The sequence below is a fragment of the Panthera onca genome, chromosome X, assembly GCF_046562875.1.
Source record: "Panthera onca isolate mPanOnc1 chromosome X, mPanOnc1 haplotype 2, whole genome shotgun sequence".
NCBI classification, from domain to species: Eukaryota; Metazoa; Chordata; class Mammalia; order Carnivora; family Felidae; genus Panthera; species Panthera onca.
Window position 1 is genome coordinate 89,785,377 of NC_138357.1, and position 26,900 is coordinate 89,812,276.

Sequence of the window (26,900 nt, forward strand, 5' to 3'; positions counted from 1 at the left end):
TTACTAAGAGGTTTGGGGTACAATAAACAAGCGTTTTTTTTGTTTTTTTTTTTTTTTTTAAACAAGCGTTTTTAAATTAGAGGTGAAGAGCACAGAGTAATCTTGCTATGTTATGGTGTCAGGGTCCTGATGATTCAGAGGCCCAATAATATTAATTATAACATGCTTATAATCGAATAGATTTTGAGTGAATTCAGATAGACAATTTGGAGTTCTGCCCTGCTCCCAATCTCCACCATTATCTCCTTGAGGCCTGAGAGCCGAGAAGGGCGTAACTTTAGTATGATAACTGCCTGTGGTTGGTTTCACTCTCAGCTAACCACTTAGCGGTTGCCAGCTGCTGTTAGGCCTGGGAAAATTTGCTTGGGGGCAATTACAGCTTCTAGCAACCCAATGAACATGAGCATAGATGGGAAAAGAAGAAAGAGAACATATGTTACACAATCTAGTAATTAGGACACACACACACACACACACACACACACACACACACACAAAGGCATGTGACCCTGAGATCCATTTGGGATATCAAATGATGGCAAGAACACTAAACTTGATGGGAGCAGAAAATCTGTCCTCCTGATCTTCTCTATATATAGGTTGAAAAGAGACATTATTAATATCAGAACTTAAAAGACCTTTATAAAAGTTTCCCTCTGAGTCAGGCTTAAACTGGGCTGGTGTAATTAAATACTCTAGTGTGTGGATAGATAGATAGATATCGATAGATAGATATAGATATATCTTCTTTATCCATTCATCCATCAATGGATACAATTTGACTTCTTCCTTTCTGCTTTGGATGCCATTTATTTCTTTTTGTTGCTTATTTGCTCTATGATTTCCAGTACTGTATTGAACAGCAACAGGAAAAGCTTTCAGTTTTTCACTAGTGAGTATGATGTTAACTGTGGTCTTGTCCTATATGGCCTTTATTATGTTGAGGTACATCATTCCTTCTGTACCTAATTTGCCAAGAGCTTTTATTATGAAAGGACATTGAATTTTATCAAACGCTTTTTCTGCATCGATTGAAATAATCATATGATTTTTTTCCTTCATTCTGTGAATGCGGTATGTCATATTGAATGATTTACAGATGTTGAGACATTTTTGCATCCCAGGGATAAACTTCACTCGATCGTGGTGTATAATTCTTTTAATGTACTGTTGAATTCACTTTGCTAATATATTTGTTGAAGACTTTTGCACCTATACTCGTGAAAGATACTGCTGGCCTGTAATTTCCCTTTCTTGTAGTGTTCTTTTCTTGTTTGGCTGTCAGGGTAATGCTGGCTTTAGAGTGTTTCTTACTTGTCAATTTTTTAGGAAGAGTTTGAGAAGGATTCATATTAATCCTTCTTTAAATGGTTGGTAGAATTTACCAGCAAAGACACTTGGTGTGGGTTTTACTTTATTGGGAGGTTTTTGATTACTGATTCAATCTCCTTACTCGTTATTGGTCTATTTCTTCCTGATTCAGTCTTGGTAAATTGTATGCTTCTAGGAATTTATCTATGTCTTCTAGGTTATCCGATTAGTTGACATGTAATTATTCATAGTAGTCTACTCTGATCCTTTGTATTTCTGTGGTGTCGGTCATAATGTCACCTTTTTCATTTCTGATTTTAATATGTGTAACTCTTTTTTCTGAAGTCCAGCTGTGAACCAGAGCTAATAACTTTGCTGACATCTTCAATGACAATCCTTATCAGGCAAACTGGCCAAGATCAGGACTAGCAGCTGACCCAAAAGGCTCTGAGAGTGTGCTCTCTCAGTGAACCAAGGACTTATGAGCACACTTTACCTCCGCTATCTTCCTCCAGTAGTACTCTTAGACATAGGTAACTTCCACCCTGCTCCATAGAAAGACCTGCTTTGGCCCTTCTCTAGCCCAGCCTCTGTCTATGTGATGACAAGTCCATGAATCCAAGGAGATGTGCCCATTCAGAGGCTTGATCCTTCTTTTAGATGAGGCTCTGGGTAGCTAGGACCCTGAGATTCCTTGCCCAGATGACCCCAAGCTGACTTCTAGAACCCATGTGGTCCTCTTCCCTGGCTCTTTCTTCCTGAAGACAGATAAACCACAGGGGTGCTTCTCCTGAGAGTAGTGCTATAGAATCTGGAATGTCTTGTGTCTACATAGGTGTGTGCATGGTCCCTCACAGTGTATAGTTGTATTAGAGATGAGAAGGGAAGGACTGGCCACAGGCCTAAGACCTCACTGGTCCTTTTGTCCCAAATCCCACAAATGTTAAAGATGGATCCACTTTTTTCCACCCAAGGCTGAAAGCTAGGTTCATTGGAATCTCGCTCCATTCATAAGAATCTGATCTAAACCTCTGGTTTTGCTTCTCTCTGATCATAAGTTAATAGGTCGGGTCATAAGGTTGGTCACTGTCCATGGCTGGGCGAGGATAGTATCAAGGGTGCACGAGCTCCTGGTCAAAATGGATTTGGCTCTATCAAGAGACCTCGGCAAGGCCAAATGCAGCCTTGAGCTGCATTGACTGAAGTGAGCCATAGCGAAGCTTCTGCCTTGGTGGAAATTGCTTTCATGAGGATCCTTACCCTGGGCCCCCAAACACCTTTCTTTTAACTCTTCAAGGGCAAGGGCTGTGTCTTAGCCTATGTGGCGTCCCTTTCCCTTAGCATCACATCTAGGTCTCAGCAAATACACAACAAATGCATATTGAATCCTAGCGACTCTGCCTAGAAACTACCAAGTGGGACATTATCATGCTCACGTTAGCAGCAAAGAACAGGTTTCCCAGCTCTCAGGTAAAATAAAACAGAAGCTGTGGCCCCATTAACAGAGATACCATTCCTGGAGCACCTGTCAACCGTAACAGGAATTTGACAGAATATATGGAAGGAAAACCAATTCCAACATTAACAGATCTTTGTGATGGCTAGAGCTACAGCAATGCATTCAAGGAGGTCTCCATAGCACTTGTCATTAAGCCATGGTTCTCAAATTTTAGGGTTCATCAAAATTACCTGGAGGGTGTAAAAATTTTTTTTCAACGTGTATTCATTTTTTTGAGAGGCAGAGACAGAGCACGAGCGGAGGAGGGGTGGAGAGAGAGGGAGACACAGAATCTGAAGCAGGCTCCAGGCTCTGAGCTGTCAGCCCAGAGCCCGATGCAGGGCTCCAACCCACCAACGGTGAGATCATGACCTGAGGCGAAGCTGGGAGCTTAACTGACTGAGCCACCCAGGCGCCCCTGAAGGTTTTTTTTTCTTTTTTGAAAAAAAAAAAAAAAAAACAAGTATTCCTTGGCTGCTCTCCCAGAATATGTAATTCGGTAGCCTCTGGTGGGATCTGAAAATCTGCATTTCTAACAAGTTCCCAGGTGATGTTGATGGTGCTGGTCTGGACACCACACTTCAGAGCCACTGCTTTAAACAAAAGAAGAAAGGTGCTTAAATTAGCAAATAAAGAGCTTAACACAAACCAGTGTGAGCTACAGAACAGTTTGGTAGATGACCCAAACCAGGATCGTGAAAGTAAAGGAGAATCCAGGTTGAACAAATGAGAGCCATTACACAAGGCTTAGGAACCAACTTCAAAGAGGCTCCTGCTGGCCAAAGGCTGGACAATTCGAACTTCAAAATGGATAATAATTGCAATTGCAGTCCATTAAGTACATTGAAATCCATTTGTTCTTAACGTTTAAAAAAATTAATTGGTCACCACCAGGGGATAATAAAGAGAAAATAATCAGGCACTTATCCTGCTTTTCCTACGTGAACTCTCTCACTGAGTCACAGTTACAAATGAGAAGTAATGTCTCTTATAAAAGTATTTTAACAAAAATAGGAAACAATAGAATTAGAAAATCACCATTTTACAGCCTCCAGTGAATTAGTGGATCCAGGCATTAAACGTCGACACTTGGTAATATCATAATGGGAGAGACCATCAGATGTTATGAAATCTTACGAATGAAAGAACAGAGCACCCCCTATATATATTGTCTTGCCAAAATGATTGACTATAATTCTGATTGAGCCTGTGGATCCAGCTGCCAATTCGCCTGAAGTACAAGGGACAGAGGAATATGCTGTACGTCATTACCACTGCACATGCAATTAACAAAATTCAAACCGGGACAGGAGCCTGGGTGGCTTAATCGGTTGAGCGACCGACTTCGGCTCAGGTCACGATCTTGCAGTTCGTGGGTTCGAGCCCCACGTCGGGCTCTGTGCTGACAGCTCAGAGCCTGGAGCCTGCTTCAGATTCTGTGCCTCCCTCTCTCTGCCCACCCCCCAATAAATAAACATTAAAAAAATTCAAACTGTGGGAAATTCTGTAGGTCAAATGGTCCCAGTTCTTCAACAGGTAAATAAGAAAAAGAAAGATATGGAAAAGGAAATTGTTAATTAAGACTGCATTTTTTAATGGGTAAGATTAAACCAAAATACGTAGAAATGCACCGTTGGGTGAGAAGACTGTAAAGAGAGGCAAATCAGGATAGTGGTTGTTTTGTGGTGAAGGAAGGGGTTGGGATTGAAGGCAGGGAACTGAGAAGTTTCTAGAATGGGTAGCAAAGTTTTCTTTCTTGACCTGGGTGATGATTTTAAAGACCTAACTCCACTGTGTGGTGGGATTTTTTGTATCCCTGTTCTATTTCACAATAAAAAAGTTTTTAAAAAGTCAATCAATTACTATTGGAGACAAAGCAAAAGAGTGAGTACTGTTTGGGGATATGTCCCATGTGAAAATATTTACTTTGTAGAGACCAAGATGCTTAAATATGTATTTTTTACAGACCTACGTCCGCCTTGTCTTATGAGGTAGGTGGTGGAGAAGGATGAATCATAACCATTCAGGCCAAGCAGAGGGTTTCTTTCTGTTTTGTGCACTGTAGAAGCTACTGGCAACATTAGAGCAAAATATCCCGACCTAATCTTTTATACCTGCAAGTAAATGATAAATAAATACGACTTCAGAAGACCAGGTATAGAGAGCTATAAAAACAAAACAAACTCTTGAGGTTGTGTTTCCAATTTGAGAAGGAAAATGTTGAATACTGGTTAGAGTTGCCATATTGTCAGCGAAGGATATGTATTCTTTGTTGAGCCCCACTCGATACACACTTTGGGACCGCTGATTTGCCTCTGTGCTGTTGATGCTCTGGGAGTTTATCTGACTTTTTGTGCTGCCCAACAAGTTTAAGACAAGTGGATCAGCCCCTTGGTCTGATGGGCTCTAAATTTGGAGACACCCTCCCACCTTGCTGTATCATCAGTCTTAGTACGGTCCACACACATCACAGAAGCTAAGAGTCTGTCAGTCGAAAATGAATGCCCTTCACACTGGCCTCATTTCTACTGTTCATAGAAGTTGACTCTCTTGGAAATATTGTCGAGACCATGCTTACAGAATTGTACCACATAATTCATGTCCTAGAATCATCTTGGTTTGTAGCGAAAGGGTAAAAACTCGGTATTTAACAACAGAAATAAAGGAAAAACTGAAGTCCCCAACATAAAACATGATGCACGCTCTGGGGCACCTGGGTGGCTCAGTCGGTTAAGTGTTCGACTTCGGCTCAGGTCATGATCTCACGGTTCGTGGGTTTGAGCCCCGTGTGGGGCTCTGGGCTGACAGCTCGGAGCCTGGAGCCTGCTTCGGATTCTGTGTCTCCCTCTCTCTCTGCCCCTCCCCTACTCATACTTTGTCTCTCTTTCTCTCTCTCTCTCAAAAATAAGTAAACATTTAAAAAATTGAAAAAATCTATGATGCACTCTCCTATGTGTTCTTTTCTGGAAGCATAGGCATAAATGCCTTAATGATTATAGCTAATGCTTATTGAAAGGCAAATATGTGGCCAGGTAATTCCAGGACGTTGTACATATATTAACCTATTTCACCTTCATCACAGCCCTATGAGGAAGCAACTGTTCATCACCACGTTTCACCGGTGAAGAAACAGAGACCCACAGAGGATGCATAAGCTGTCCAAGGTCACACATCCTCCCTGGCCCCTCTTCAGGCTCTTCATCAGGTGGCAGCCAGAATGATTTTTCTAACAACAGAACACAAGCTATCAACGACTTCCGGCTACTTTTAAGGGCAAAGTCCAAACCAAAGCCCTAAAATGGCTGCTGGTGCCCCCTATCTCTCAGCAGTATCTTTCAGCCACCCCTGCCTCCTCACTCTCTGTCCTTGAACAACTTCATTCACGTCCTTTAACATGTCCATCCCTCTTGCAACCCCACCCTTTCTCACCGGAACCCCTTTTCTCCATCTCCTTGGGTATCTAATGCCTGCTTTTTGTGGATATTCTCTCTATCTCGCCGCAAATACAAACCAGGTTAGGACCCTGTAGCGCGAACTCCCCTTACATATCTGATGCCCCTCGGTTCGTGTGACTGCTTGTTTCCTTATATGGGCTTCCTGCTAGATTGTAAGTTATGTGAGGTCGGGGACCTTGATTATCTTATTTATCACTGTCCCTCCAAAATGGAGCCCCATGTTCTGGTAAGTAGCAGGCACTGTATAAATATCTATCGGACTCTGCTTATGGTCAATGGGTTTTTGAGACTTGGGCCAGAAATGTTAAATTTGTGATGCAATCATAGAAACAAGAGCTTACTCGTGTCAAAGCTACACTACAAATTTGCTTCTGTCCAGATTCTACACGCAGGGCCAACGTAGACCAGCCTGGGTTGTATGAGCTGGGCTAGGGATTCAAAGAAGAAAGTCCAGGATAAGGCAGAATAAAATGATCATTAGAATTTTCGTTTGTGTGTGTATCGGAGGGATGGACGAGAGTTGGAAATCATGTACATCAGGATACTGACAGAGAAACGAGTTCAATTGCTTTGCTGGTTCTGGGTCTGTTCAAGTTTTCTATTTATTCCTGCTTCAGTGTTGGTAATTTACCTGCTTCTAGGAACTTATTCATTTCTTCTAGGTCATCCAATTGGTTGGCATATAGTTTTTCACAATATTCTCTTATAACTGTTTGTAAAATAGTGACATAAAAACTAACCACTATACACACACACACACACACACACACACACACACACAATGGAGTATTACTCGGCAATCAAAAAGAATGAAATCTTGCCATTTGTAACTACGTGGATGGAACTGGAGGGTATTATGCTGAGTGAAATTAGTCAGAGAAAGACAAAAATCATATGACTTCACTCATATGAGGACTCTAAGAGACAAAACAGATGAACATAAGGGAAGGGACACAAAAATAATATGAAAACAGGGAGGGGGACAAAACAGAAGAGACTCATACATATGGAGAACAAACTGAGGGTTACGGGAGGGGTTGTGGGAGGGGGGATGGGCTAAATGGGGAAGGGGCCCTAAGGAATCTACTCCTGAAATCATTGTTTCACTATATGCTAAGTAATTTGAATGTCAATTTTAAAAAATTAAAAAATTAAAAAAATAAAAACTAACCACAGAAGAACGGGGGAGGGATCTTGATAAGAAAGAAGATGATGGACGTAGAGAGAAGGAATGGCATAAACTAAGGTTTGGGGACAAGAAAAGGTATAACTTGTCCAGGGATGCAGGAAAGCTTCATAAACTGTAACGCAACTGAATTCTGAATGCTATAGCATTTTACTTAGCATCTCAGCCCAAGACGGTGATCCAAGACGCAGACTAATTGTGGATTAACACGCAGAGGTACTCATGGTAGACACCAACTCTGGATGACGAGCATCGAGTGGGTTCTGGTGTTCTCAAAATCAGTCCTGGTTTTACCGGGGAAAAGCTTGCATCAGCATTTATAGCGTCCTTCTCCGTAAGAGAGACGACCGGATTAAAGACAGTTGAGCAATTTCTTTGGTGGAGAAGGTGTCTTTAGTCTGAGGGATGCGTGAATTTCAGACAAACTTGGCCCAATACCATGCAACCCCGGACTCATCAACGCCCTTTGGAGTCTATATTTTGCTTTGGCTATGGTCTGGCTTCCCATGGAGGGCTGCCTACAGGAAGAGAATACGCTGGTCAGGGAGGCCGAATAATCCCCATTCCTATGATTCTGATATCCAAAAGCACATTAATAAATCCCCTTCTTGCATACCCTGGGTTGATGAGAAGCTGTCTCGGAGAGACAAACCCACTTTCAGGAGGTTGTTGAGTCCGATTTCTGAGCTGCCAGTGATGAAGTTCAGTCCTCTGACCGCACCGATGATCCAAGGCACTGAATAAAGGCCCGGTGTTGTCGTGGCTAGGCGTGCCGACCCTGGAGAGGATGGCCCAGTTCCGCCATCGTGGTAGCAACTTCCCCCAGGTCTCAGCTTTCTCGTCTGTGAAACGGGGATAATGACAGAACCTCCCACACAGGATGGTCGCGAGGATTGGTAAGTTAATGAAAATGAAACCCTGGCGTCCAAGAGTGTAAGCTATTTGTATTGTTCAGCCAGATCATCGAAAACGGCAGAGTGCCCCCATCTATATATTATTAGCAGGTGTGGGGATAAATATTTTCAGCAGTCATGCTCTGGCTTTCTTGGAGGTAATAAGGTAAAATAGGAGGATGCCTACACCTAAGCATAATTTTTGGAGCCGAGAAAGATGCGGGGGGGGGGGAAGAGACATAAGCACTGGGCAGAAATAAGAGTCATCTCGCTCAAAACAACATGTGTAGAGCTGATCCCATATTCTTGCTCTGAGTGATGCCATCTGCTTTGGGCGCAAGGACGGGGAGGTGCGCGAGACGGGAATAACGGCGTAATGGCAACAGGAAGCCCGGCCACCCCCAGCACCTCATTTGTGTTCTACACATCCTTTTTTTTCACAGTGGTCTTCCTTTTTCCTCCAGAACAACCGGCGTCCTCAAGCCTTCTCGCCCCTGTGCAGTTTATCAGAACTCCTTTTCAGCTGCGGAACTTACAGCCTCACCCACACTGAGGAATATATGGCGAATAAGCCGCCCGTGGTGGCTTTGCCAAAAAGCGTGCCTTAAAAAAAGTGATGGTTTGCTTTTGTGTTTCGATATGTTGATAATTTCAGATGTACAGAAAAGTTGCAACAATACAGCCTATGCTTGGAGTCACCAATTGTTTACGTGCTGCTTCATTTGCTTTCTTCTTCTCCTTCTCCCCTCCTCCTCCTCCCCCTCCTCTTCCTTCTCTTCCTCTTCTTTCTTTTCCTTCTCTTCCTCCTCCTCCTCCTCCCCCTCCTCTTTCTCCCCCTCCTCTTCCTTCTCTTCCTCCCCCTCCTCTTCCTTCTCTTCCTCCTCCTCCCCCTCCTCCTCCCCCTCCTCCTCTTCCTTCTCTTCCTTCTCCCCCTCCTCCCCTCCCCCTCCTCCTCTTCCTTCTCTTCCTTCTCCCCCTCATCTTCCTCCTTCTCTTCCTCCTCCTCTCTCTCTCTCTCTCTCTCTCTCTCTAGCTTATTTGTTAATTTTGGGGGGAAACATTTGAGAGTAAGTTGGTGACATCAACCCCTTTTCCAAATACTTCAGCGTGCATTTCCTAAGAACACAGACACGTTCTTACATATCCACGGCACAGCGATCAGAATCGGGAAATTGAACGCCGATACAATGCTATTGTCTAATCCCTGCTCCGCATTCAGATTTCACCATTGTCCCGATGTGCTTTAGAGCTATTTTGTCTTTGCTGATCCAGAATTTGATTCAGGATCATGCATTGCCTTTGGTTGTCATGTAATCCCAACCTCCCTTAAACTGGAACCATCTGTCAGCACTTCCTTGTCTCTTTTGGCCTTAGCATTTTTGCAGAGTACAAACTATTTTGTAAAATGTCCCTCGGCTTGGCTCCGGCTGGTGTTGCCACGTGATCAGATCCTCTGAGAGGACCACCACAGCAGCGAGGTTGCGCTTTCCCAGTGCATCATAGCAGGAGGCACACAGCGTTATTTTGTCATAATATCGGTGATGTTAAATTTGATCCCTTTGTTTAAAAGGGTGTCTGCTGGGCTTCTCCATCATATAATTATTATTTTCCCATGGTAATTAATAAGTGCTGTGGGGAGATTCTGTGAAACAATGTAAATACGTTCTTCATCCAATTTCTACTCATGAGATTTAGCATCTGTTGATGATTTTCTAACTCCATTATGCCTTCCACATTTATTGGTTGACATTCTACTCTCAGGGAAAGCTTTCCCCTTTCCCCCTGTTTGTTGATAACAGTATACATTCCTAAGACTTTATTATATTCGTTGGATGAGAATCTATTACTGTAGTTATTTATTTTAATCTCAAATTATCCAAGATTTCACCAGTGGGAGCTCCTCCAAGCTGGGTTCTGTGAAGTCCCCTCTATTCTTCGAGCACTTCCTTATTTTCCAGCATAACAAGATATTTCAGGATCATCTGCTTTCTATGCCGCAGCCCTGGAATCACACATTTCTCCAAGGAACCCGGGTTCCGTCGAATGGAGAATGGTATTTAGAAAACAAGATATGGCACTAGACATATTCGTTGTTCCTGATGTGTCCGTATTTCTAGAGCCTCTCAGAGAATAGAGCTAAGACATATAGGCATGTATGTGGACATCCAGGCACACGCACGGACACACACATATGTACACAGAAGATTGCGATTTGGGCTTAAGCCAAAAGGATGAAGCATTAGTTCAAATTTTGTTCTGTACCACGGTGAATGGAAGATGGCATTTTAAGGAGCAGGACAAGCCTTTTGCACCTGGGAAGGAGTTGGAGGCAAGCGTGACAAACGGAGGCTTTCTCTTTGGAAGTAGGAAGAAGGGAAGGAAGGGCAGGCGCCTGTAAAACTCACGGAGCCTAAAGTTAGAAATCTGATCTCAAAGGACGAAGAAAAATGTGGAGGGATGGTATGGAAATATTTTAGAAACAAGACTGTGCCGACATCGGAGCGAAACTGCTGATGAGTTGAAGAAGCCACCTGTGTAGAAGTGAGGTCACATTTCTCCTGAGATAGGAGATCACATATCTTCGTGAGTGTTTATTATTAGTTTCTTTGACTACCTGAGGACAAGTGGTCACTGTGTGTTGCTCAACCCTGTACCCCTGAAGCACTTACTACCTTAGAGTTGTTCAAGAAATGTCTGCTAAAAGTTTCTTACTTTGATTTCCATGGAATGTCTAAAATGTCCTTAATTGGCATGCATCACTTTTTCCTTTAATGTTTATTTTTGATAGACAGACAGACGGAGACAGAGCATGAACGGGGAAGGAGCAGAGAGAGAGGGAGACACAGAATCCGAAACAGGCTCCAGGCTCTGAGCTGTCAGCACAGAGCCCGATGCGGGTTTGGAACTCACGAACCGTGAGATCATGACTTGAGCCAAAGTTGGCGCTTAACAGACTGAGCCACCCAGGCGCCCCCGGCCCGTATAACTTTTGAAGTGACAATTGTAACTTAATTTTATTAGAAACCTTTAGTTTTGTTAATGACAATATATCTAGGAAAAAGAATGATTATAATATCTTAGACCCATGGGCTGCCTTTGGAAAAAGAAACGCACTGAGTGAGATAAATATTAAGTTCTACACTCAAAACACCTTCCCACTGGGGCACCTGGGTGGCTCAGTAAGTTGAGCATCCGACTTTTAATTTCAGCTCAGTTGATGATCCCAGGGTTGTAGGGTGAAGCCCTGCACTGGGCTCTGGGCTGAGTATGGAGCCTGCTTAAGATTCCCTCTCTCCCTCTGCTCCTCAACCCCACTGGTGTGCTCTCTCTCTCTCTCTAAAACAAAAGCAAAAACAAAAACAAAAACAAACACAAACAACAACAAACCCATTTTCCCACTTAAAAATAGTCCAGTTGCAGAGGGAGGCTGCCATGCTATCATCGTGCAAGCTGCACAGTGGAAGCCAATGTCATCCGCCCAGCAGCTCATAACTGCATCATCTTGGATAGATTCCATGACCTCTGGAACTCAACTTCCTTTTCTGTAAAATGGAAGCAACAATACCTGACTACTATAGCCTGAATGTGGCTCCCCAAAATTCATACATTGAAATCCTGCTGCCCACGTTGATGGTATTAGGAGGCGGGGTCTTTGGGAGGTGCATAGTTCATGAGAGTGGAGCCCTCATGAAGGAGAGTAGTGCCTTAGAAAGATTTTATTTTTAAGTAATCTCTGCACCCGATGCGGGGCTCAAACTTACAACCCTGAGATCAGGAGCTGCATGTTCTACTGACTGAGTCAGTCTGGTGCCCCAAGAGTAGTGCCTTATAAAAGAGACCCAAAAGAGATCCCTAGCCCCTTCCCTGTGAAGACACAGCGAAAAGGAGTTTGCTATGAAATAGAAAGAAAGGTCTCATCAGAATGTGACCATGCTGGAGCCTTGATCTTGGACTTCCCAGTCTCCAGAACGGTGAGGTATAAATCTCTGTTGTTTATTTTTTATTTTTTTTTAATTTTTTAAGCTTATTTTTTGAGAGACAGAGAGAGACAGAACATGAGCAGGGGAGGGGCAGAGAGAGAGAGAGAGAGAGAGAGAGTCACAGAGTCCGAAGCAGGCTCCAGGCTCTGAGCTGGCAGCACAGAGCCTGATGTGGGGCTTGAACTCGTGAACTGCGAGATCATGACCTGAGCCAAAGTCAGATGCTTAACCAACCAAGCCACCCAGGCACCCCTAAATCTCTGTTGTTTAAAAGCTACCCGGCCAGTGCAGTGTTTTGTCATAGCAACTTGGCAGATTAAGACACACTGATTTATAGGGTAGTTATGGGAATTAAGTGGGCTAATGTGTGCTGGAGATATTGCATGTCTCTTTAACGTCCTCCAGGTTCAGTTGGAAGGGGTGCTGAATGCGATGGGAGGAAGAGGTAGGGGGTAGATTCTTGGGTTGGGCTTGGCCATTGCAAAGGAAACTTGCCCGACTCTACAGATGTCCCTAGACATGTTGGAGTCAGCACAGAGCCCGACGCAGGGCTTGAACTCATGGACCGTGAGATCATGACCTGAGCTGAAGTTGGTCGCTCAACCGACTGAGCCACCCAGGTGTCCCACAATTTTATTCCTTTTTAAGGCTTCACGATATTTCATGTATGTATAGACCACATGTTGTGTATCTATTCATCCAGTCACGTACATTTGAGTTGTTTCCACTTTTTGGCTGTTGTCAGTAATGCTGCTGTGAACGTTGCTCTACAGGATGGCTTTCTGCCCTAGTGAAGTGGTAACTTTTAAACTTAGGAAAGAGATGCAAAGTGGGCTTTTAGGAAGCTTTGGTTCTAGAACATTGAAGCTAACTTGGCTTGGGTAAATGAGCCATCTGTGGAATCCAGCCTATTATCAGAGCTTCCTTCACATTTGGGTTTGGAAGCAAAATGCTAGTTCGTAATCAAGTTTTACTGAGTCTCACTTTGCAAGTGTTTTTGTTTCTATCTTCTGAGGTCCTTGCAAGGATGACAGACAGATGAGTTGAAACAATGTCCTTGGATCTCTAGCCCAACACCATCGTATCATGCCTTTGTCGTATTCCATCGTAGCCCCAACTGCAGGGTCTTTCTGGAGCCAATAACTGCCCTTCTAGAAAGAAAAAGATGATTTTGACATCTACTCTAATATGTGTTTTTTCGTAGAAAACAATGGATCAGACCTCGGCCCACCAAATTGGAATTGTGTGTCTACCAGATTTGGCCATTGTTGTGGGGAAAGGTTCTTTATTGGTGTGTGGGGCTTTCTTGTTGTTGTTGTTGTTCCCAGCATTTCCCAGGATTTGGGTAATTTATTCAAAAGTAAGGTGGGCCACTCATAATCTAGAGAGCTCCTGTTGAAGTGAATTTTCAAATTTCATCCATCCATAACAACCCAGGAGTGATTCTCTTTTAGGTTGAATTGGGTCTCCCTTCCCGGTACCGCTGCAAATTCTTATGTTGAGGTCTTAACCCCCAGGGGACATCTGACTTTCACCTGGCCAGAGCTATGAGGAGCACCCAGTGCTTGAGGATTCTCAAACATGAGCTTGCATCTCTATGTTTATTGGAAAACGCCTAGCCTGCGCCTTCTCTTAAAAATTTTAATATTCTGTGTGACAAAGTGAGAAATACGCACAAAGCACTTCTGTCCACTAACATGTGATAGTTGTCTGAAGAACAAGTAGTTGTACAATTGAGTCGTGAGCTGAACTAGCTGCCTTTTTCATGGAGGGCCATTTTCACTTGAACAACTAACTGAGAGACAAATCACGGTTATTCGGACTCGGGTATTTGGCAGATACATTTTTTTTTTTTTTTGACAATGAACAAAGTGAGTCTGTTATTTCAAGGAAAACAACTGACGGTGTTTGTTGCCAAAGATAAAATTCCAACTTTCAAGAGAAAATTAAAATTTTGGAAAGCTTACATCCATCACCATGTGCCTGGCAGCTTCCCGAACTTTAAAGACGTTTGCTGTTGAGATTAGTGTTGATATTAACAAATACGATTTAAAAGTTTTTGTGTCGTGAGATGTGTCAACATTTGGAATATCTGCATAACTTGGTGAACCAATATCTTCTAAATGACCAGTTCATGGTTTTCTAAAAGTATGCACAGGGGAAAAAAAATGTATTCCACGCGTGAGACGTCCCGATGAATTTTAATGTGATAGAGAATGAAAAGCTCACTGACGTGGTCTCAGATTCCATGTTGCAACGAACCTTTACAGGACTCTACACTTTGTTGCATTTTGGTGTAGTATCTAAAACAGCTATGAAAATACTCCCTCTCTTTTCCAACTACATGTCTGCATGAGCTGGATTTTGTTCATATGTATGCTTCCATCAAAACAACATATTGCAACAGCTAGAATGCAGAAGCAAATATGAGAACCCATCTGTCTTCTATTAAGCCAGATGATAAAGAGATTTGAAAACAAAATAATGCCACTCTTCTCACTGATCTTCTTGGTTTGGGAAGAGAAAAAAAAGTTATTTTTCACAAAAATATTTTACTCGTGTTAAATTGTAAAACGGGTATTGTTGTTATTTCAAAGATGATTTCTAAATAGATATTTACAATATTTCTCGGTTCTAATTTTTAATATGGTAAGAGTCAACAGATATAACCCACATAAGCCAAGGCTCATTGGGGTCCTAAATAATTTTTCGACCCTGTCAGGGGATTCTGGGCTCCAAAAATTTAAGAGGTGTTGGCCTAGGTGGCCCAGGACAATGGTTCCCAAAGTAAGGTCAGGGAACTCTTTGTATCAGAGCCATCTGGGTAGCTTGTTATAAAATGCAGATTCCTGGGTCTTGTCCCAGATTGAATTGGGCTTCTTAAAGGGCCAGCCTGTATTTGTTTTCACATATTGACCTTTCCAAACAAAACGAAACTTGGGTTTCTGCAGAGATGACTTAGATATGGAGAGAGAGTGACATATGGCAGTGGCATGCATTTGACACATTTTCTCCAGCTTGTTGTGGAGCCAAATATGTATTCCTTTTCCTTCTTTCTGTTCCAGTATTGAAGCCAACCACTGTGGTGGCCATTTGAGATGAGACGGGGTGGGGTGGGGGGGATGTGCAATGAGGCCAAGTTAAGCCCAGAAGAGTGGATCTTGGCAACTAAGACACACAGAAGCCAAGCTAAGGAATGTGTTTTTCTGAAAAGCCACATCTGGACCCCTGGTTAACATCCCGACTAATCTTTTGCCTCAGACAACAGTCCAATCACAGAAAAACACAGAATATGGAGATTGGTCCACTCCTTTGATTTGTCACATAGAGTAACATGAATCCAAAGCACTTTGGCCATAGTCATGAAGAAGCGTGTGCATGTGTTGGAAGCTTCAATATTCAACTGGGAAACACGTTGTCTTGTAATCTGCTTCCTGGATCAAACCCAATCTCTTCCTTTATGAACTCTCAAAACAGACAACACGGCAGGCTCTTGTCGTTGGAATAGCCAAGCAACAGTACGGGCTAGAAGCTAAGGCCTGAAGGTCTGTTGTTGGTACGTGGTACAGGATTTCTCTTGCTTTTTTCAATGACCATTTTTGTTATTGCACTGGACATGTTTACAGAGCGAAGCTTCTGACATGTGATTCTATCACACTCGATTCACTTGTCCTTTTCCTTTGTCTTACTCATGGATGTTTATCTCCCAATCCTTCCTCGACCCTACACTCCTGTCCCTGCGTAGACCTCTGAAGTTGGTTTCATTCTGATCAAGGCTTCTCCTCTCAAAGTTCGCCTGCGTCCTGCACAGCACAAAGCGTAAGAGGTTTGGTTGGCTTTATTTTTTCCATAAAGCAAAAAAATGTGGCTGGCAAGTCACTTACGTGTTACAGATGCAAGGGACGCGGGCAGGGAACATTGATTTGAGCGAAGAAATCCAGAAAACGGAGTCCATAGCGGCCAGACGTGTTGGAAAGATGAATTAGACTCGTGCAAGGTTAGGATGCGGGTCAGTATAACAGGCTGCGTTTGTGGCTTCTCCTTTAATACAGTATCCCCTCTGTACTGGCGGGGCTGCTGGCCAGAGAATGATATCTCTGGTTGCTCATGGCTTCCTCCGGCCTTCCCACCCTTTTTACCCCTCCTCTGAGAGGTGCTGTGTGGCCACCCCCCCATGCCCCACCACTGCAGAACTGCCTCTGAGCTCCAGAACAGCTTTCCTTCTTCCCTCCAGGTTAAACTTTTACTTAAGGACAATCTCTTCTGGGCCGGACGTTTGGTATGTGTTACTTGACTTGATTCTCACCGCAATCCCATTAGTAGCCCCTTTCTACAAGTAAGGAAAAGTGAGGTTACGACACCTAGTGAGTATCAAAGAATTCTGGGTGTTCATTCCACTGGACGACCCTATCCACACCCACCTGGACACCTTCCCCTTTTCTCATCCCTGAAATGGATGCAATGAGCTAGCATGATTTAAGCAGCTAGTGAGTGATGAGTTCTCAATGTGCTCCCCACAAGGATGACTTTGCATTTCTTTTAAATTTAAATTTAAGTTAGTTAGCATACAGCGTAGTATGTTCTGTGGCTTCAGAAGTAAAACCCAGTGATTCTTCTCGAACACACGACACCCTGTGCTCATCCCCCAGAGTGCCCTCCTTAATGCCCATGATCCATTTAACCCATCTCCCCGCCCACCTCCCCTCCATCCAGCCTCAGTTTGTTCTCTGTATTTAAGAGTCTCTTATTAATGAAGCAGCAAAAAGAGATATCAAGGAATCGATCCCATTTACAACTGCACCAAAAACCATAAGGTACCGAGGAATAAATCTAACCAAAGAGGTAGAAGATCTCCACACTGAGAGCGACAGAAAGCTTATGAAAAAAAATAGAAGAAGACATGAAACAATGGAAAAACATTCCATGCTCCTGGATAGGAAGAACACATATTGTTAAAATGTCAATGCTACCCAAAGCAATGTACACATTCAGTGCAATCGCTTATCAAAGTAACACCAGCATTCTTCCCAGAGCTAGAACAAACGATCCTAAAATTTGTATGGAACCAGAAAAGACCCGGAACAAGCAAAGTAATGTTTAAAAAGAAAACCAAAGCTGGAGGCATCACAATTCCGGACTTCAAGCTGTATTACAAAGCTGTAATCATCAAGACAGTATGGTACTGGCACAAAAACAGACCCATAGATCAATGGGATGGAATAGAGGCCCCAGAATTGGACCCACAAACGTATGGCCAACTAATCTTTGACAAAGCAGGAAGAGCATCCAATGGAAAACAGACAGTCTCTTCAGCAAATGGCGCTGGGAACACCGGACTGCGACATGCAGAAGAATGAACTTGGACCACTTTCTTAGACCTTACGCAAGAATAAACTCAAGATGGATGAAAGACCTCAATGTGAGACAGGAAACCATCCAAACGGAGAAAACAGGCAGAAGCGTCTTTGACCTCAGCCGCAGCAACTTCGTACTTGACACGACTCCAGAGACAAGGGAAATAAAAGCAAAAATGAACCCTCGGGACCTCATGAAGACAACAAGCTTCTGCACAATGACGGAAACAGTCAGCAAAACTAAAGACGTCAGACGGAATGCGTGGCTTTGCACCTTGAAAGAAAGGTCGTAGAACTGGGAAAGACTGCTGCAGACTTCCGGGGGAGTAGCATATGGTAGGGCACACGTTTGGGGTCAGAAGAAACCTCTCCGGGAAACTGAAGTTGTACCGTATAGCGGACGGCCCCAATCCTTGGTCCGTGGCTGGCAAGCATTTTATTTGACCCACACGGTGTTTTTAAAAACTTGAATATCCGCCAACATTTAAAAACTAGGCGATTCAACCTAGAAAGCTAGCTTTGTACTTTCTCCTGAAAAATCAGAGGACCTGACATGACCGTATCCATGTTCTTCGGTGACAGCAACCTTCTGGAGCTGCCCTCTGGTGAGATCCAAGCTCTCTTGTCATCACAAGCCCTACAGGTTTTCTGGTCTATTTTGCTCACTTCTGGGCTGCTGTAGGCATCTGAGTCGAAGGCCTCTGAAGTACATGACAGTCTCTTCTGCCCATGGGAGGGGCACCATCCTTGAAGGTTAAGTCTATGAAGAGACCTGGAGGCCAAAATACTGTTTGCTTTCTCTTCCATTTTCCTTCCAGAGAGCAGAGAATAAGTACATCAGCCCTCATATTCCAAGGCTGGGAAATCTCTGACAAAATAAGGGCCCCGTGAAATAAAAAGCGCCCCAGACTTGTGGGCAGGGCTCTGCAGTCTGATGAGGCTGTGTTCTCATTAAGAGTCAGACCTTTGTCTCAATCATAATTAAGGTGCTGAGGCCACGGAGAGCTGGCAGCTAGCTACATTCACCACTACGATTTAGCTGAGAGAATTGAAAAGTATCCAGGCCCACGAAAATGGCAATAGGCCCATAAAACTCACAGGACCTTACCCACTTTTGTAGGCATTCTTTCTCCCCTAACTTGGTCGTCGCGATGTCCACTCATGGGGAAACCTACTCCCTCTGTTGATCCTTAACTAATCATAATGCATTTCCAATCGAGGGGTCACATAGGAAAAGTCGTCAAGATTCATGCTATATTGTAATAATCACAACTGCAATTGTACCTCAAATTCATCCAACTTCTGGTTTATAACCAGGCGCTGTGCTGAGCTCTTCTAATGCCATATCTCATTTGATCCTTGCAACGATCTCGGAACTAATCATCATTACTATTCCCTGTCTACGGAGAAACAAACCGAGACCAAAGGGGTTGAGCCATTTGCCAAAGGTCGCACAGTTAAAAAGTCTTGGAGTCAGAATTCAGGACCAATTACCAGGGATGGGTACCCTTCCCGTGGGCAAAGACGGTCTCCATCTACACTATTAACTTTGGAAATCTTTCATTAAAAACCCACAATTAGGAAGCCTTTTCAATCAGAGTTTGATATGTGCTGAGAATTTAGTAGTGAGTGGGAGAACTTGAGCAGATCTGTTGAAGTCGAGACAGTACCAATGATTTCCCCTTTAACGGGAAATGCCTTAAACTTTATATCCATGGAATATGGTGCTCGCGTGTGCCTGGATAATTTTATGTCTCGGGACGGCGTAAACATGGCCATTATTCTACCAGCCACCATTCTTCTGTTTTATGTGGGACTCCATAGAATGGAGCAGTTCCATTCTCCTATTCGCAGAAGGTTGTTATTTTTTCTCCCCCGCCCAGAAGAAAAATATGGAGTGTGCTGAGTTATGTTTAGGTGGTAGCAAAGAACAAAGGTGCAAATGACAGTTTGAAAAATTTTGGTGTTGAGTGGGCAGCTCTAAAATGTCATAGAAATAAACTCAGTTAGATCTTTGGCTGGAAACCATCAACATGGATTATCACCGCTTAGGCTGGCTTCTTATAGCCTGAAACAACGTGGCACAGAAAGGGTATTCAAAGGCATTGGTTGTAGGAAAATTGCTACCCCAAGCAGGGCTTGGGCAGGGTGAGTTTTGGGGATGGAGGAAAAAGAAACCTCTTTGTATATGGGCCAGAAGTTAAAAAGGAGACGGTGATAAAACCGAGACAGCACTTTTCTGTATCAAAGCACAGACTTCACCTCTGAATTAGCAAGCAGGTGCCCTGAGCAGGTGGCCTGTGCGTCCACCATCAATCTCTATTGAGCTCTGCAAAGCGTGAGGGGAGCGCGAAGGGTGCCAGAAGGGCCAAGTTTCAGAGTGAGTTAAGGCATGCGGAAAGCACAAAGAACACAAAAAGGGCTCATTTAGTCATACACAAAAGAAATGCAAGGAAGGGAGCTGTTCACCAAACGGGATAAAAGCAAAATGCCTCAACTTTTTTTTCGCCTTCACAATTGAGAAAAAGGATCTTCAACCTCCCAAATATATAGTCAACAATGCACGGAGGGACAAAAGCGCCAGAGAATTAGAGAGCTATAAAGAGCTCTTACCCAATAAAATGGATTTAAATTATACCCTGGACACTGAAAGAGGGTGTGAGAGGCTCCCGAAGAATGGGGATGGTCCTATGAGTCTAGTTCCCTGGGAAACAGACTCTGAGTCAGAGACTCACATTAGGGTGTGCCTTCAGGACCAACGCTGGTGAAGAAAGAGGGGAAGCAGAACAGGAAAGAGAGAGAGAAACTGAATGGAAATTCAGTTACAACAAAGACCTGGGTTGATCCCATGGTGGGCTCTGAGGCAAGAGAACCAGGTCTTTATAAACTCACTTCCACCAGTTGACAAATATGAAGATTAACCACCCCCTCCCCCCACCCAGGAGCGGGAGGTGGCCTTAGGAGAGGTGGCTTCTCTTTAGCAGGGGGCAGTGCCCAGAGAAGGATGCAGCTATAAGCTGTCAATAACCTAACTCCCAGAAGTTGGAGAAATGAGTTCCTTGGTCTTAATGGGGTATCCAGCCGTGCACCGTCAGAGTATCCCGATTTACGAAAGGAGGAGAAATTTGGATTCCAGAAACTATATACTGGTAGTCTTGATATTGTACCTCAACCAAATTGTAGAAGGATTATCAGATAGATGCTCTTGGGGCCTTTAGAAAAGGAAGTGGGGACCACTAAGAACCTAGGTGGGATCGGGGTGCCTGGGTGGCTCAGTCGGTTGAGTGACTGACTCTTGATTTTGGCTCAGGTCATGATCTCATGGTTCATGAGATCAAGCCCCGCATCGGGCTCCGTGCTGAGAGTGTGGTACATGCTTGGGATTCTCTCTTTCTCATCCTATGCCCCTATCCCTCATGTTCTCTCTCTCTCTCTCCCTCTCTCTCTCACTCAAAATAAATAAACTAAAAAAAAAAAAAAGAGAACCTAGGTAGGATCATTGGGAACAGTGTTACATGCATGAATTTATTATTGTCCATCATGGTGACAGCCCTCTAGACTCCACTTAGCTTTGCCATTTTCAGCATTTTAAGTCAAATGCCTGGCGGAATACATATAAGACACATTTGTCAAATCTGCAGATGACCTAGAGTTTGAAAGCTAGCCAAACCCAAAACACGTATAATGTATTTTTTTAAACCGTGTCCAAAACATCAACAAAATGAAATTTAGGAAGAATGAATGTAAAGTAATTCCCTGAGGTCCAAAAGTGCAAGAAGGAACAGATTTGACGTAACAGTAGCCCATAATGAAAGGTGACGTTGGCTTTCATATAATTTCAATCAGCGGCGTGACGTGATTGCCAAGAAGGTTAATGCAGTATTGGGATTCACCAAGAGAGATATGATGTCCAAAGCAATTGAAGTAAATCCCAATTTATCAGCAGCTCTATTAGAGAGAGTGCTCTATGAGAGATTAAGTATGTGAGGTTTTTCATGTCTTTAGAGAGAGACCTTCTAAGATCATCACCATGGAGGCAGAAGCAAGGAACCTGCCTCAGAAGGAGTGGTGGCCTTGGAATCCCTGAAAGCAAACTTTCTTATCATGGTGGGACTGAGAACCTTAGAAAAAGGGTGCCAGATAGGCTTTAAGGGGGTGCCTATGATCCCAACCTTCTAGGATTCACACCTTTCTATGATCCCCTCCCCTTGAATGTAGGCAGGACCTGAGACTTCCCTCGAACTAATAGAACCCTAGCAAAGGTGATGGAATGCAATTCCTGTGGTTATATTTGGTTATATACCATTCCATCTTGCTAGTGGACTCACTCCTTTCCTCCGTTTCTGAGTCTGGAGAAGCAAACCGCCATGTTGTTGGGGTGCCTAGGGAGAGAGCCACGCGGCCTTCAGGAACGGTGAGAAGTCTCTGGGAGTCCAGGGCTGCCTCCAGCTGGCAGCCAGCAAGAACCAAAGCCTGGAATGGATTCGGACAACAACTTGAGGGAGCTTGAAAGCAGACCTAGCTCCAATTGAGCCTCTGAATAATAACTGAGCCTTGACCAGCACCTTGATCCGAGCCTGACAGAGGACTCAGCTAAGCCAGGCTCAGACTCCTGACTGACCTCCATAAACTGATACTTTAAGCTGCTACACTCGCGGCAAATTTGCTTCGCTCAGCAACCAGTCAGTAATACGGAAGGGAAGGCAGGGTGGAGGAAAGAAAGAGAGGTTGGGTTGGGGGGCTCTGTGTTTGTGAGGTAACAGATGCCCGATCACGTGCCCATACATGATCCAATCAGTGTGGCCACAGAAGGTGACACTCGGATTGATCAGGCCTGTGTCCTGTAACTACCCTGAACACAGAGTCTCGGAGGGCAGGTAGCGGACCCTGTTAATGCCTTTTCCCTCAGCCCATCTTTAGTCCACTGGTAGCTGAAGTTTTTCAACCTCAAATTCCTGAGCCTTTCTGCTTTTTTTTTTTTTGCCTGAGGGCTTGCTCAGCCTTCCAGTAGGGCAAGCCAGAACTATTAGCCATGTTACACCCCCCCTCCCCACCCCGGGGCCGCCTCCAGCTGCTGAGGGATGGGAGTCAACAGATAAATGCTGTGGCCTCCCTCGCCCTTGATGGAACAATTGTGAGGCGTGTTTGACACAATTCCTGTGAGGGTCACGGTGGGATTGAGCAAACTACCCATTAACACACCCTTTATTGACTTTCCTCTCTTCCTGTCTCACGCGTGCTTCTGGGACCATCTCCCAAATCAACTACCTACACCCAAGTCCTTGTTTCACAGCCTGCATTTGGAGAAGCCCAAAGTAAGACAGAGGATCAAACCCACTGGCGTCACCTAAATTGACAGGAGGTGGTGTTGAAGAAAAGCAGAGAAAACGCATTCAGAGCAAACCTGAATACCAGATTTCATGGCAGGATTGATTTCAGGCATTTTGTCGACTTCTCTGTTCCTATTCCATAGGGAATGCCAGCATCAGTTTCCTGTACTTCTAAGCCTGGCCATTCCCCTTACTGGAGAAGGCCACTGGCGACTAGAGAGGCCAAGTTAGAGTGCGGGATGGGTTGGAGAAAGCCCATTCTTTCACCTCAAAATACAAAAAGTCAAAATACAGGTTTAGTAGACAGTAGCTCAATGGTATCATCTTTCTATCCTTAAAGGTGAAATTTACAGTCCGTTTTCTGAAGTTGAGGCAAATTTTAACAAAGTGGGAAGATAATGTGATCTTGCGTACGTATACATACAGACTATCTTATTTTTAATGCTTATGTATTTGTTTTTGAGAGAGAGAGAGCACACACAAGCAGGGGAGGGGCAGAGAGAGAGAGAGAGGATTGAGAGAGGGAGACACAGAATTCACAGCAGGCTCCCGGCTCCGAGCTGTCAGCACAGATCCCACCCGACGCGGGGCTTGAACTCACAAGCTGTGAGATCATGACCTGAACCGAAGTCGGATGCTCAACTGACTGAGCCACCCAGGTGCCCCCAGAATATCTTATTTTGATGTCAATAACAAAATTTAGACAACATGCTCATGTTCCCTTGCTTTTATAAAATAATCCAGTGGGATTTAGAATTCAATACTCGGGGGGAGCCTGGGTAGCTCAGTCGGTTAAGTGTCCGACTTCAGCTCAGGTCATGATCTCACGGTCCGTGAGTTCGAGCCCTGCGTCGGGCTCTGTGCTGACAGCTCAGAGCCCGGAGCCTGCTTTGGATTCTGTGTCTCCCTCTCTCTCTGACCCTCCCCCATTCATGCTCTGTCTCTCTCTGTCTCAAAAATAAATAAAACATTTAAAAAATTTTTTAGAATTCAATACTTGGAAGACTGTACTGTTGATTACTAGGCATATTATAGGAGAGATAATATCCATTTTTGCCTTCTTTTACCTACTGGAACCCTGTATTAATGGAAGCAACTGTGTGCCTGGCTAAATGCTACCATCTGTTACACATAGGGGTGGCCGATAAGGGGTGCTGATATAATTGGGAAATGTACCTTTCCCCCTCTTCCCCTTTCCTTCCTTTCTGATGCGAGATTGTTGGAGCTCTAGAACCATCTCTAATGATGAGAGAGTCTTAACAAAGGGAGCCGTGTGTTAGGATGAGTTAGAGCCATGTGTTAGAGTCAAGGGACTAAAGGGACATCCGTCTCTGACATCTGTAGACCTGTTATACCAGTTCTAGAGAGCTTATCATCACAGTATAATGTGGGCAAGAAATTGGTGTTGCGTCTAAAACATGGTTAGTTGGCTTCTGTGGTACCTTCAACCAACCTTGATCCTAGCTGCTACTTATCCCCGCACATAAAGTCAGAAGACAACAGTTGAAAGGCTAGCTTAAAATTATCAAAAGTGAAGATGGTTCATTAATATCAGCGATGGGTATGCTTGCACAACGCAAGAATAGTTCCACTGCAAACCAAATTATGATGTGCACAAACATATCCACAAACATAGGCACAGTTGGATAACGCCGTTGTTTGGGAGTATGGTCGAATTCAACAGCAGGATGTTGAGAAAGGGGACCTGTTCTGGACAAAATGTCTGTGTCCCCTCCAAATTCATATGTTGAAGCCCTGGCCCTCAGTGTGATGGCATTCAAAGGTGGGGTCTTTGGCGGGTCATTAGGGTTGGTTGAGGTCACGAGGGTGGGCACCTCGTGATGGGATTCATGCCTTTGCAAGAGACCAGAGTCAGTTCTTTCTCCTTCTGCCATGGAAGGACACAGCAAGAAGGCAGCTTTCAGTAAGCCAGGAAGGGACTTTCATAGGAACTGATCTGCCAGCACCTCGACCTTGGACTTCCCATCCTCCGAAACTGTGAGAAAATAAACATCTGTTAGTTAAGCCGCCCAGTCTGTGGTCGGGTATAGCAGCCTGAGTTACACCACGAGAACGTGTGTGTTTTCAATTTTTCCCTTCCCCTTGATTATCCGAGACTCAGAGATCTTATATAGCTTGATGTAAACTCAAGCATCTCTTTTAACCCCGTCCCTTTCGAAACGAGAGAGCCAAAGTTGCCCCCTCCAGTCCCTCTGTTACCAAGTTGCACAAACCTTTCTTTGAAACACGGCAGATTTATCTTCTCTTTCTTGTGTGTTCTCCTCACATATCAAACCAGCTCTCACCGCTTCACTTGGGAGAGTCCACTACCCCCTCACTGAACCTCCCTGTCTACAGTCTCCCCTTCCTTCAGTTAATTCTATGCCTTTCTCCTGTGCCAACGATCCTCACAAAACCCTACTTTTGCCCAGCGACTTCCCTTTTAGAGCACCTCCGACGGTCTTCAGTGGGCTAATCAACCCACCACTGTGGGTCCTGCTTTTCCCCAGCTCTAAATTTTATTCTTTCGTGTTCGACTGTGCCCAGAGAAAGCGTTTACATCAATCTTTACTATTTCAATGGGCTCATTCATCAGTCTCAATAACGGATCCATCAGATTTAGCTGCCCCGCTGCACACTCAGGCATTGGTTTGACTTGCAAACAGGCAGAGGCAGGTTGAGACAGAAAGCAAGGACAAGGAACAGAAGCAGTGTGTGCAAGGACTGCCGCGTCCACAGGGAAATGGGATTCGCCACCTTGCCTTTGATCGCGCTGTGCTGACCCGGTGCTCCTTTCTTCTCTCCGACCATTCAAATTCTGTGACATCCACCCAGAGGAGTCAAGTCCCCCTCCTCTCTCTATGACTGTTGGAGGCATTTGGCTGGGGATTTTGTTTTATTTTCCAGCTTATTATATAGCCTGGTTTGGCAGTAGCATTGTCTGAGATATGCAAGGCCCATCTCTCCCAAATAATGTTTCCAAATAAAGAGAACTAGTGGTATGTTGTCGTTGACAGATAGATAGATAGATGATAGATAGATTGATAGATAGATAGATGATAGATAGATAGATAGATAGATAGATGATAGATATATAGATAGATAGATGATAGATAGATAGATAGATGATAGATATATAGATAGATAGATGATAGATAGATAGATGATAGATATATAGATAGAGAGATGATAGATAGATAGATAGATAGATAGATAGATAGATAGATGATAGATAGATAGATAAATGATAGATATATAGATAGATGATAGATAGATGATAGATTGATAGATAGATGATAGATTGATAGATAGATGATAGATAGATAGATGATAGATAGATTGATAGATAGATGATAGATAGATGATAGATTGACAGATAGATAGATGATAGACTGATAGATGATAGATTGATAAATAGATGATAGATGATAGATTGATAGATAGATGATAGATTGATAGATAGATGATAGATAGATACATAGATGATAGATAGATGATAGATACATAGATGATAGATATAGATATAGATATAGATATAGATATAGATATACATATACATATACATATACATTTACATATACATTTACATATACATATATTATCACAACAGGGCTTGGCATATAGAAAGTACCAAAGAGATTGACTGAGATTATCTGAATGTAGACAAGATATATTTAACATATATAAATATGTACAGTTGAGAAAATTTTCTTCAATATAACAAATATTCTCTTCAATATAAGTAAATTTGATTTGTATAATATTTTACTAATAAAATTGAACATTCTGTAGTCATTAAAGCTATACACACCCCGTAGGCACCTGAGTGGCTCAGTTGGTTGAGCGTTCGACTTCGGCTTGGGTCATGATCTTACAGTTCATGAGTTCGAGCC